This window comes from Lathyrus oleraceus, chromosome 7 (genome assembly GCF_024323335.1).
Source record: "Lathyrus oleraceus cultivar Zhongwan6 chromosome 7, CAAS_Psat_ZW6_1.0, whole genome shotgun sequence".
Taxonomy (NCBI): Eukaryota; Viridiplantae; Streptophyta; class Magnoliopsida; order Fabales; family Fabaceae; genus Lathyrus; species Lathyrus oleraceus.
The window spans coordinates 37,482,688-37,494,903 of NC_066585.1; positions in this window are offsets into that span (position 1 = coordinate 37,482,688).

Sequence of the window (12,216 nt, forward strand, 5' to 3'; positions counted from 1 at the left end):
AGGGACACCTTAGAGGGCGCTTTCTGGAAAAAGCGCCCTCTAAAGTTGTCAATGTAAAGTGTTTAGAGGGCGCTTTCAGGAAAAAGCGCTCTCTAAAATTGTCAATGTAAAGTGTTTAGAGGGCGCTTTCAGGAAAAAGCGCCCTCTAAAGTTGTCAATGTAAAGTGTTTAGAGGGCGCTTTCAGGAAAAAGCGCCCTCTAAAGTTGTCAATGTAAAGTGTTTAGAGGGCGCTTTCTGGACAAAGCGCCCTCTAAAGTGTTAGTTATTTTAAAAAAATTTGTTTGAAAAACAGTGGATATATATTTAATTGGTAACCTGTTCGCATGCTGCAAAAGTGTAAAATTCATATTGATTTCATCATTTAATCCAATGTTATACACCATTAATCCATTGATATATACAACATGAATCCATTTATATACAACATTAATCCTCCATATATACAACATTAATATATGATTCTTTGATCAACAATATACAACAACATATTCTCAAAGTACTACAATTAAGAGAATAAAACATAGCAACCAACACCCAGTGACCACTGTATCCAAAAGCTGTCTAGTAGTTCTAACCAATACTAAACAAAAACGCCCATCCACCCATGGTGGCAAACATGTTCTGTATATCCAAAAGCTGTCTAGTAGTTCTATCGTACATCCATACAAAATAAGGCTCAACCAAAACAACAGATGGCAGCATAAGTAGTCCCCTGCAAAAAGAACACGTCCAAATGCAAATAACACAGAACTGTCAAAAGGCGATTGAGCAACAAATAGTAAACAATGGCATAAAGTTAAATGACATAGCTAATATTACCTGAATTCCTGCATGGCTGTTAAGGTAAAAATCAAATTCCCTAGGGTGACAAATGCTGGTGTCTACCACGGTTCCTTTGACAATTTAGAACAACAAAATCAGCAAAAAGTGATAAATTCAAATGATAATATATACCAGCTGCGTTGAGAAATATATTGAAAAAACCTGGCATAATATTTCCACTTCTATCGGTCTCTTTGGGGTTGACAGGAAAGAGACGGGTGTGATGTCTCTTTTGGACCACTACAAAAGTAACTTTAGGTAGATACCCATCCTCTATTGAGACACAAGCCTGATGAAAAAAAATTAAAAATTAAACACAGAGAATTTAGTGGTGTATTTTATGAACGACAAAGTAACAAGAAATCAACTTTGAGAAGTCCTAAATTCTGCCTACAATACAGGGCTGCAAAGTTGATGCAACAAAAACATATAACAATATATGGTAAGTACCTGTATCTCCGACCATATTTTTTCTTTGCCAACCTTCAAGTCCGGACTTCTCCAATTATCACATGTAATCGGAATATGTTGTCGAACAAGGAAACCAATGTAACTTGCCAACATTGAACCCTTATCTTTTGAAGATAGAATTGATATATGTTTAGATGGACATGTTCCATTGTCGTAGAGGGATACTTTCAAATATCCAGCATCATCATCTACGCGAATGAGGCTTGACGACAATAGAGCATCTCCATCTAAACAAATATCAATTGATACTTTCGAGCATCCCTTGCCCCTTGCACGAATGATTGACTTCATAATAGCCATTTTACCTGTAAAAAAGAAAACAATTAAAATCAGATGACAAATGTAAAAACAATTAAAATCATAAAAGTCATTTTACCTGTAATAAAGAAAACAATTAAAATCATTTGACCTGTACCTTTTTCACTAAGTTCTCTTTCTTTTCTTGGTTGGAATATGTTCTACATGTCTCTTAACAACACGGACGGTTGGATTGATCCAAATACCCTCATTATGATCATTCTAATATATGAATCATTTGATATAATATTCTCATCTTGATCATTTCTGGTAAACGATTCAATCTCAACATCAATATCACCTTGATCTCCAGTGTTTTCATCAATTACTTTGTTGGAAAAAAGAACTATAGACCATTTCGTACTTTTCGGATCATTGACATAGAACACTTGTCTAGCTTGAGAGGCTAGAATAAAAGACTCATCTTTGTATCCCACCCTATTAAGATCCACTTGCAAAAATCCTGACTTATCCATTCGAATGCCGTTATTATTTTCAACCCACTTGCAACCAAATATAGGAATCTGAAACTTCTCATAATCAAACACCCAAATGCGCTCGATAACACCAAAATACGACAGATTTGCAAATTTGGGGTTTAAGTCCTTCACACTTGATATGTGCATTGCTTCAGCTACCACGGTGACACCACTATTCTGCATAGTACTTTTATCATCTTGTTCTTTGGTATAAAATGTGTATCCATTAATCGCGTATGCGCTATAAGAAAAAACATGGGAACTTAGACCATATGCTAAGCATCTCAACCTTTCTGTTATTGAAGCGGGATCTGAATAATACTTTGAATAAATATGATCCTTAAACCAAGGTATAAAACATCGATTGTGCTCTCGTACTATCCAATTTTCATTTCTATTGGAATTTAAACCTCGGAGAACATCCTTGTGAATTTCAACATACGACTCAACCTCATTCTCATTGTGCAGAACATACAAATGCACTTGATCCCGTTCGACCCTTGATACTGCCACGATTTTATTTCCAATTAGATTTTTTCCTTCTTTCTTTTCGACAAGCTGAGACTTGGGGAGTCCGATTGACTGAACATTAGACAAATACTCAGTACAAAACTCAATCGCTTCTTCAACAATGTATCTTTCAACCATACAACCTTCTGGTCGACTTCGGTTCTTCACGTACCCTTTTAATATTTTCATATAACGTTCAACAGGGTACATCCATCTCATATAAGCTGGTCCACACAATTGTGTCTCTTTCACAAGATGAACAACTAGATGTACCATTATGTCAAAAAATGATGGAGGAAAAAACATTTCAAGCTCACACAAAGTAATAACGATTTCTTTTTGCAACATTGGTAAGATCGCAGGATTGATCACCTTACTGCAAATTGACTTGAAGAAAGAACACAACTTAGTTATAGAGCTTCTTACTTTTTCTGGAAGAATAGAACGTATACCTATTGGGAGAAAATGTTCCATTATAACATGGCAATCATGGGTCTTTAAACTCTTTAACTTGAGGTCTTTCATAGACACAAGTCTTCTAATATCTGAAGAGTACCCTTCTGGAACTTTAACTTCACTTAGAAACTTACACAATGTTTTTTTCTCCTTTCTAGATAGAGTATAAGCAGCAGGCGGTAGATATGTTCGTTTTCCTTTCTTCAAGGGTCCTAATTCAGTTCTTATTCCCATCGCTATCAAGTCTTTTCTTGCCTTAAGGCCATCCTTAGACTTTCCTTGTATATTGAGTAACGTGCCAATAACACTTTCAAATACATTTTTTTCAATATGCATAACATCAAGAAAATGTCTCACATACAAGGACTTCCAATATGGCAATTCAAAAAAAACTGACCTCTTCTTCCACCCACTTTTGACAAGTGTGTGGGCAAAAGGCTTGCCAAACTGAGTATCCAAATCTTTCACCTTTTCAAAAATTTGATCACCCGTCAATATAGGTGGAGCTCTGCCTTGTTCTGTCTCTCTATTGAACGCCTTTCTCCATCCACGGTAGTGATGATTTGAATTTAAGAATCTCCGATGACCGAGAAAGACATTCTTCTGACCAAACTCCAAGCGCTTCCAATCTGTTTTATCTTCACAAATAGGACACGCACATTGACCTTTTATGCTATACCCTGATAGATTTCCGTATGCTGGAAAATCATTAATTGTGCCAAACAACATCGCCCTCAAGTTGAAACTTTCTTTCCTATATCCATCATAAACCTCCACACCGGTCTCCCACAAAATCTTTAAATCTTCGATTAAGGGCTTCAAGTACACGTCTATGTCATTCCCTGGTTGTTTAGGTCCAGAAATCAACATAGACAACATCATGTACTTACGCTTCATACATAGCCATGGAGGTAGGTTATAAATCATAATAATCACAGGCCATGTACTGTGTGAGATACTCTGGATACCGTGTGGGTTCATTCCATCAGTAGATAATGCCAAGCGAAGGTTTCTTGATTCTTCTCCAAATTCAGGATAATCATTATCAATTTTCAACCACTGTGGTGAATCTGCCGGATGTCGATACTTTCCATCTATAATTCTTTCATCTGCATGCCAGGTCAAGTGTCTTGAATCGGTTTCACTACGAAACATGCGTCTAAATCTCGGAATAACAGGAAAATACCACAAGACTTTTGCTGGAGACAACTTGTTCTTATATCGCGAGACACCGCATTTAGGACACTCATTTAACGATGCATACTCATTTCGAAACAAAACGCAATCGTTTGGACATGCATGTATCTTATCATAGCTCATGCCAATAGAGCACAACATCTTTTTGGTCTCATATGTTCGATTGGGAAGAACATTATCCTCAAGAAGCATATCTTTCAAAAGGGCTAATAACTCTGTGAAACTTTTATCCGACCATCCATTGCCCGCCTTTAAGTTGTACAACTTTAATACCGCAGACAATCTTGTGAATTTAGTGCAACTATCATACAAAGGTTTCTCTGCATCACTTACCAACCTCTCAAACATTTCGGGACAATCCTTAAGATCTCCTTCAAGTGCTTCTGCAATCTCTTCAACTCGATCACAATCGTATGTATCTGCGCCACTATAGTTTGAGGCATAGGTCGTACTATCCCCCGGTTCAACATTCTCGTTACTTTTCTCACCATGCAAATTCCAACATGTATAACTTCGATCAATTCCATGCCTCATTAGATGCGATGTTAACTGAACTGCGTCAACCCGTTTCCCATAACAACAACCCAAGCAAGGACATATCATTCTACTGGGGTCTTCGGCGTGCGCAACGACAAACTTAACGAATTCTGATACCCCATTCTCGTACTCTCTCGACAATCGATTGGAAGACATCCATGTATTATCCATTACTAATTAGAATAAACAAAAAACAATTTCAGAAGAGTTCAAACACATTCGGACCTAGGTTTCTAATGATACTGGTGTTGACACAAAATCATATGTTCATAGGTCGTATAACCCATTGCATCCGCTATCATGGTCACTAAAAACCAACCGTCAATTTCCTATTGCATCTGCTATCATGGTCGAAACAAACGTAGAAGGAGGAAACGCGCAGTAATAAGGTAAAACAGAAATTGGGCAAAGCTAAAACAAAGCAATAACATAAAACAGAAATTGGGAAAAGCGTGTACCTTTGATTGGTAGAAGGAGGAAACGCGCATGTAGATCTAACAGAGGTGGAAGGAAAACGCCTCAGAACCCTAACGTGAAAAAGAACGCTAATAACAGATAGTGAAATAACAAAACGCGCAGTATGTTATAATTTTAATGTTTACTAAAGGGGACATTAGAGGGCGCTTGTGGAAAAAAAGCGCCCTCTAAAGGGGGCCTAAGAGGGCGCTTATGAAAGCGCTCTCTAAGGCTTTCCAGAAGCGCTTTATAAGCTGGAAATGCACGTGGACTTATAACAGCGCTTTATTAAAAGCGCCCTCTAAGGGTAACCTTAGAGGGCGCTTTCTAAAAAGCGCCATGTATTGTTGTCCCTCTATCTCCTCCTTATTTTTTCGTTTCACCTTAGAGGGCGCTTGTGGAAACAAAGCGCCCTCTAAAGGGGGCCTAAGAGGGCGCTTATGAAAGCGCTCTCTAAGGCTTTCCAGAAGCGCTTTATAAGCTGGAAATGCACATGGACTTATAACAACGCTTTATTAAAAGCGCCCTCTAAGGGTAACCTTAGAGGGCGCTTTCTAAAAAGCGCCATGTATTGTTGTCCCTCTATCTCCTCCTTATTTTTTCGCTTCACCTTAGAGGGCGCTTTGTTACAAAAGCGCCCTCTAAAGTGCGCTGTCTATTGCTCCTTATTTTTCGCTTCACTTTAGAGGGCGCTTTTGTAATAAAGCGCCCTCTAAGGTGCGCTGTCTATTCCAGTTTTTGGCGTAGTGAACAATAGGAAGACAATATTTGTTACATAGAAACCAAAATTCTTATTTTATGTTAGATATGTAAGAGATATGTTATGTTAGGCAAACATATTGATTTTGTACTTGTGATAGTTACAACATGATCTAAGTGTTTTACAACAAGATTTATGTATTGTTTGTGTTAGTTTAACTTCATATAAAGACCTGGACTAGTATAATCTATAATGTTATTATAATGTTTTTTGAGACTTATATTATTTACTATAATGTTGTTATAGTATTTTTTGTTATTCTCGTAGTTATTGTTGGTTGTGTACTATTTTTATTTTATTTTCAGAAGTTGTGTGTGATTATGGATCGTAGTTGGATGAAAGCCAATAGATGAAGTAAAGTGTATGAGAATGGAGTGATTCAATTTCTTGATTTTGTGGGGAAAAAAACTTCCTAAGGAGAAGGTGATTATTTGGTATCCTTGTAAAATTTTTCGAAATATAGGAAAACATCCAAGGGATGAAATGTTTTACAAGAGTGTTAGTTATGTTAAGACTAATATGGTAGATACCTTGCAAAAAGACATGGAAGAGTCGCTGTATCTGGGATCCAAATGTTTTACAAGATTGTCAGTTGTGTTAATACTATTTAATCTTAAGGCAAGAGTTCGATGACCGAACAAAAGTTTCACTGAGTTGCTTGAGTTGTTGCAAGAAATGCTTCCAAAAGGTAACATGTTGTAGAATCATAGTTGTGAGACCAATAAGATATTGTGTCCAATGAGTTTGGATTATGTCAAAATACATGCATATCGTAGTTATTTCATATTATATATGAAAGAATATGAAAACTTGAAGGAGTGCTCGAGATATGGAGAGTCATGCTACAAGAATAAGGTCAATGGTGTTAGAGACGAAGATAGTGTAACTAGAAACGGTGTTCCTTCCAATGTGATGTGGAACCTACCGGTAATTCAAAGGTTAAAGAGATTGTTTTCTAATGCAAATGATGCAAAGAATACTGGATGGAATGTAGATGAAAGAGTGTGTGATGGAAAAATTCTCCATGTAGATGATTCATTCCAATGGAATAAACCCTTTTGGTAATTTGAGAACTAACCATATGTCATGGTCTGCTCTTCTCATAATTTACAACCTATCTCCATGGTTGTGCATGAAGCACAAATATATGATATTGTCAATGATGATTTCGGGTCCAAAACAACCAGGGAACAACATAGATGTTTATTTAACTCCATTGATTGAAGATTTAAGACTTTTGTGGGAGGAAGGTGATGATGTTGATGATGTGTATACATGTGATAACTTTAAGTTACATGCCATGTTATTTTGCACAATCAATGACTTTCCTGCATACGGTAATTTATCTGGGTACATCTTAAAGAGATATAGAGCTTGTCTTATATATAAATTTGATACATGCTACCACCAATTACAAGATGGAAAAAATGATGTTTATCTTGGTCATAAATTTTTTTTAAGACCAAATCATTCATACTGTAGTTTGCAGAAGGCTTTTAATGGAGAGCAAGAGTTTGATTTCGCTCAAAATCCCTTAATAGAGAAGGAAGTTTGCAAAACACAAAAACACATTAAGGTTTTCTTTGGAAAGAAACTAAAAGGTAAACAAAAAGGATACTAAGAAATCCCATGAAGATGCACTTGATAGTTTGATTGGAACACTTCTCAACATTAAACACAAGACAAAAGATACTACGAAATCCCGTGAAAATATGGTGGTGATGGGTATACGACAAGAGTTAGCCCCAAACGAAATAGAAAATATAACATATTTACCCCCAGATTGTCACACTCTATCTAGAAAAAAAAGTTTTTGTGATTGTTTGCAGGATATTATAGTTCCCCAAGAGTACTAATGAAATTTGAAGAAATTTGTGTCAGATATCGATCACAATTTAGTTGGCTTAAAACTCTCATGATTGTCATGTCTTGATGCAATAATTTCTAACAGTGGCTATCCATGATATTTTATGAAGGAAGGTAAGGGTAAGTATAACCAAACTGGGCTTATTCTTCAATGGTACATGTAAAGTCATTTATCCTGAAAATTTAGATGAGTTGGAACATGAGGTTGCAATAATATTGGATCATTTAGAGATGTGTTTCCCTCCATCATTGTTTGACATTATGGTTCACTTAGTTGTCCATACAGTAAGGGATTAGAATTTATGGTCGAGTTTATTAAGGTGGACGTATCCCGTAAAGCGTTACATGAAGATCTTAAAAGTGTATACAAAGAATCATCATCATCCAGAAGCTTTGATCGCTGAATGGTACATCATAGAAAAAACTATTAAGTTTTGTACAATGTATTTGTTATGAGCTAACTAAAGAAATATTACTGCCTGCTTTTCATTGATGTGATATCACAAATATATACAATTGTTACCAAATCCCTCTATTTAGGAAGGTATTGATGTTTCATGAATATAATTACATATAGAGATATTGACAAACCATTTTCTATTAATATGAGGCATCAGTAGAAATAGTAACAAATAATTTTCTATTAGTATTATATTCTATTACTCCCCCGCAGTCGAAGCGGGAGATTGACTGACGCTGAGATTTTCCCGGAAGTCCTGAAAGAGTATTAATGGAAGGCCTTTGGTAAAAATGTCTGCAATTTGATACCGTGAGGGGACGTGGAGGACCCGAACATGGCCGCGAGCTACTTTATCGCAAACGAAACGTATATCCATCTCAATGTGTTTCGTTCGTTGATGTTGAACTGGATTACCGGGGAGATATATTGCACTTACGTTGTCATAGTAAACTAAGGTGGCCTTATGAATAGGATAATGTAACTCGAGAAGGAGATTGCGTAGCCAACAAGATTCAGAAACCACATTAGCAACACCACGATATTCGGCTTCAGCACTAGATCGTGATAAAGTGGGTTGACGTTTTGATGACCAAGAAAGCAAATTATCACATAGAAACACACAGTAACCAGAAGTAGAGCGCCATGTATCAGAACACCCTACCCAATCGCCATCTGTATAAGATTTTAGGAAGGTAGTGCGTGAAGGATAGAGACTCAAACCGTAGTTTCATGTGCCCTGAATGTAGCGTAAGATGCGTCGTAGGGCATGCATGTGAGCATCCATTGGATTATGCATAAAGAGACATATCTGTTGAACGACATAGGAGATATCGGGCCGAGTGAAGGTGAGATACTGAAGAGCACCTGCAAGACTACGATAAAGTGATGGATCCTCATATGGAGTGCTATGTGTGGCACTTATCTTTGGCTTTGTGTCAACTGGGGTTTGACAAGACTTGCAGGTTGACATGCCGGCGCGTACTAGGATGTCTTCGGCATACTTTTTCTGAGAGAGAAAAATACCTCTTTGATGGCGGGTGACTGCAATACCCAAAAAATAGCTCAAGGGTCCCAAATATTTCATAGCAAACTCTGAACTAAGAAGTGAAATGATAGATTTTCGTAGAGTATCAGAAGAGGTAGTAAGAATAATGTCATCAACATACAATAAGATGTAAGCCATATGAGTGTCTTTCTTGTAGATGAAAAAAGAGTGATCACACTTGCTTTGAGAGAAGCCAATAGAAGAAACATAATCTGCAAATCGCTTGTACCAAGCTCGAGGAGCTTGTTTAAGCCCATATAGTGATTTGCGAAGAAGACAGACATGATGAGGATTCACTGGGTCCTTAAATCCCAACGGTTGATGCATGTAGACCGTTTCTTTTAGTTATCAATGGAGAAACACATTCTTGACATCCAACTGATGAATTTGCCAAGATTTTGAGATAGCAATACTAAGGACAATACGAATAGTAGCTAGTTTGACCACGGGACTAAAAGTTTCTCCACAATCGATGCCAACCTGTTGACCTGCACCATCACCTACAAGTCAGGCTTTATGCCTCTCAAAAGAATCGTCAGATTTTTCTTTATGTCTAAAAATCCACATAGATTGAATAACATTAAAACCGGTGGGTCGTGGCGCTAAATGCCACGTCTTATTTTTAATTAGAGCGTTATATTCATCATCCATGGCCATTTTCCAATTTGAGTCTTTAAGTGCAGACACTGGGTTTTTAGGTATATGAGATATTGTGACATGGGTGTGGAGGCCATAATATTTTTGGTTTGGCTTAAAAATTCCATGTTGACTTCTAGTAACAGGTTTTGTATCTGTTTGTAAGGTGGGTTGGAAAATTGCAGGAATGGTATTTTGACTTATGGATTCAGTATATGTTGTTGTGAGGTGTGGGGAGAGGGAGTTTGTATTTGATAATATGGTGGGCTGTTGTGGAGGAGGAATAGGGATGTGAGACCGAGTGGGTGAGGTTATTGTTGTGGGTGAGTCCGTATTGGATGAGGTGGGTCCGTATGGTTGTGTGGGTTATTTTGTGTTTGGGTAATTATGTGGTTCATGTAGTAGGGGGACAACTCGTTTTCAAGGAAGTTATATGTAGTAGGTTGGGGGGTGTGCAACTTTGCATATGGAAAATGAGTTTCATCAAATAGGACATGGCGGCAAATAATAATTTTATTGGATGTTAAATCTAGAAATTTATATCCTCGATTATTTTTCGGATACCCAAGAAAGACACACGGAGTGGATCGAGGTTGGAGCTTATGTATCGTAGTGGAAGAAAATAGAGGATAACATAAATGTGAGTAAGAGGGTTCTTTGTGATATAACATTTTAAGTGGAGACTCAAAATTTATGGTTTTGTTTGGCAAAATGTTTAAGAGATATGTTACCATTTCAAGAGCATGATGCCAAAAAGTAGGTGGTAAAGACGCGTGAATTAATAAAGTTCGAATAATATTATTAATGGAGCATATTTTTCATTCAGATTTTCCATTTTGAGATGATGTATAAGGGTAAGACAAACGAAACCACATTCCATTAATATCACACATGTTTCGAAAATTATTATTGGCGTATTCACTACCATTGTCACATTGAATTGTTTTAATTTCTCGTTGAAATTGGGTGTTGATGTAAGCCTTTAGTTTTTGAAAATTAGAATATACTTGAGATTTTTTTGACATTGGAAGAGTCCACAAAAAATTTGAGTAATTATCCAAGAAAAGAACATAATATTTGTGACCTAAAGAGCTTACAACAGGAGACATCCATATATCGTTATGTAAAATATCAAACGGCAAAAAACTAGTATTATTTGAATTCATGAAAGGCAACTTGATATGTTTACCAAGAGGACAAGAACGACATAAACGAGAATGTATTTGTCTAGATTTATTACATTCAATAAGTTTATTTTGTCTAAGAGAATTTAAAATGTGTTCTCCCGGATGACACAAGAGATCATGCCACGGAGAAGGTGATAAAGTTGCAAGAGAAAGATTAGGCTTGGATTTATTTTTGGAGTTGGTTGTTGGTTGTGATGGGGTATAGATCACCTCGACTCTCACATCTCATTAGAGTCATCCCCGTCTGAAAGTCCTTCACAGAAAAACCAAATGGGTCAAATTCAATTGAAACCTTACTATCTATGGTAAATTTATGAACCGACACTAAGTTTTTAATTAACTTTGAAGCATGTAGTATATTGTTTAGCACAAAAGGGGGTGTGGGGGTTTTATGTGTGCACTGCCAAGGCCATAAATTGGAATAGAGTGGCCACTTCCAACAATTATATTATTATTTTTTCTCAATTTAAAATAAGATGAAAGATTACCTTGCGAGGATGTCATATGAGAAGTGGCTCTGGTGTCCATATACCAAGATTGATCAGGTTGAGCAAGATTGAGGGTGTGTAGAGTAGTTTCAATATCAGTTGGGCTGGGTGCATTAACATTGTAAGCAGCCTGTTGTGGTCTTGGCCCAAGGACTCCTCCTTGTTGAGTCTGTGCAGCATTAGTGGGCCTACTCCAATTGTCAGATGGATAAGGGCAATGTGGTATATTCCATGGAGCCATTGTGCCATGGCATCCATTGTTTCCATTGTTGTTGACCTTGACCACGACCCCCACTGTTGAAATGATTGGGACCTGTCCGACCGCCCCTCCCGTAGTTTCGGCCACCGTTGTTGCGGTTGTTCTTTTTGCCTCGGTTGCCGCGAGAGGTGTTGGATGGTGGGTGATAGTTTTGATAAGTGTAACCAGAAGAGGAATGGCGAGGGACATCATCATTTGACAGTGGAGTTTTGGCCATGAGTGCCGCCGAAGTGGAGGAAGAGCCAGAGTCACGAGCGGCTCGTTGAAGCATCATAGATTCTTCAAGTTC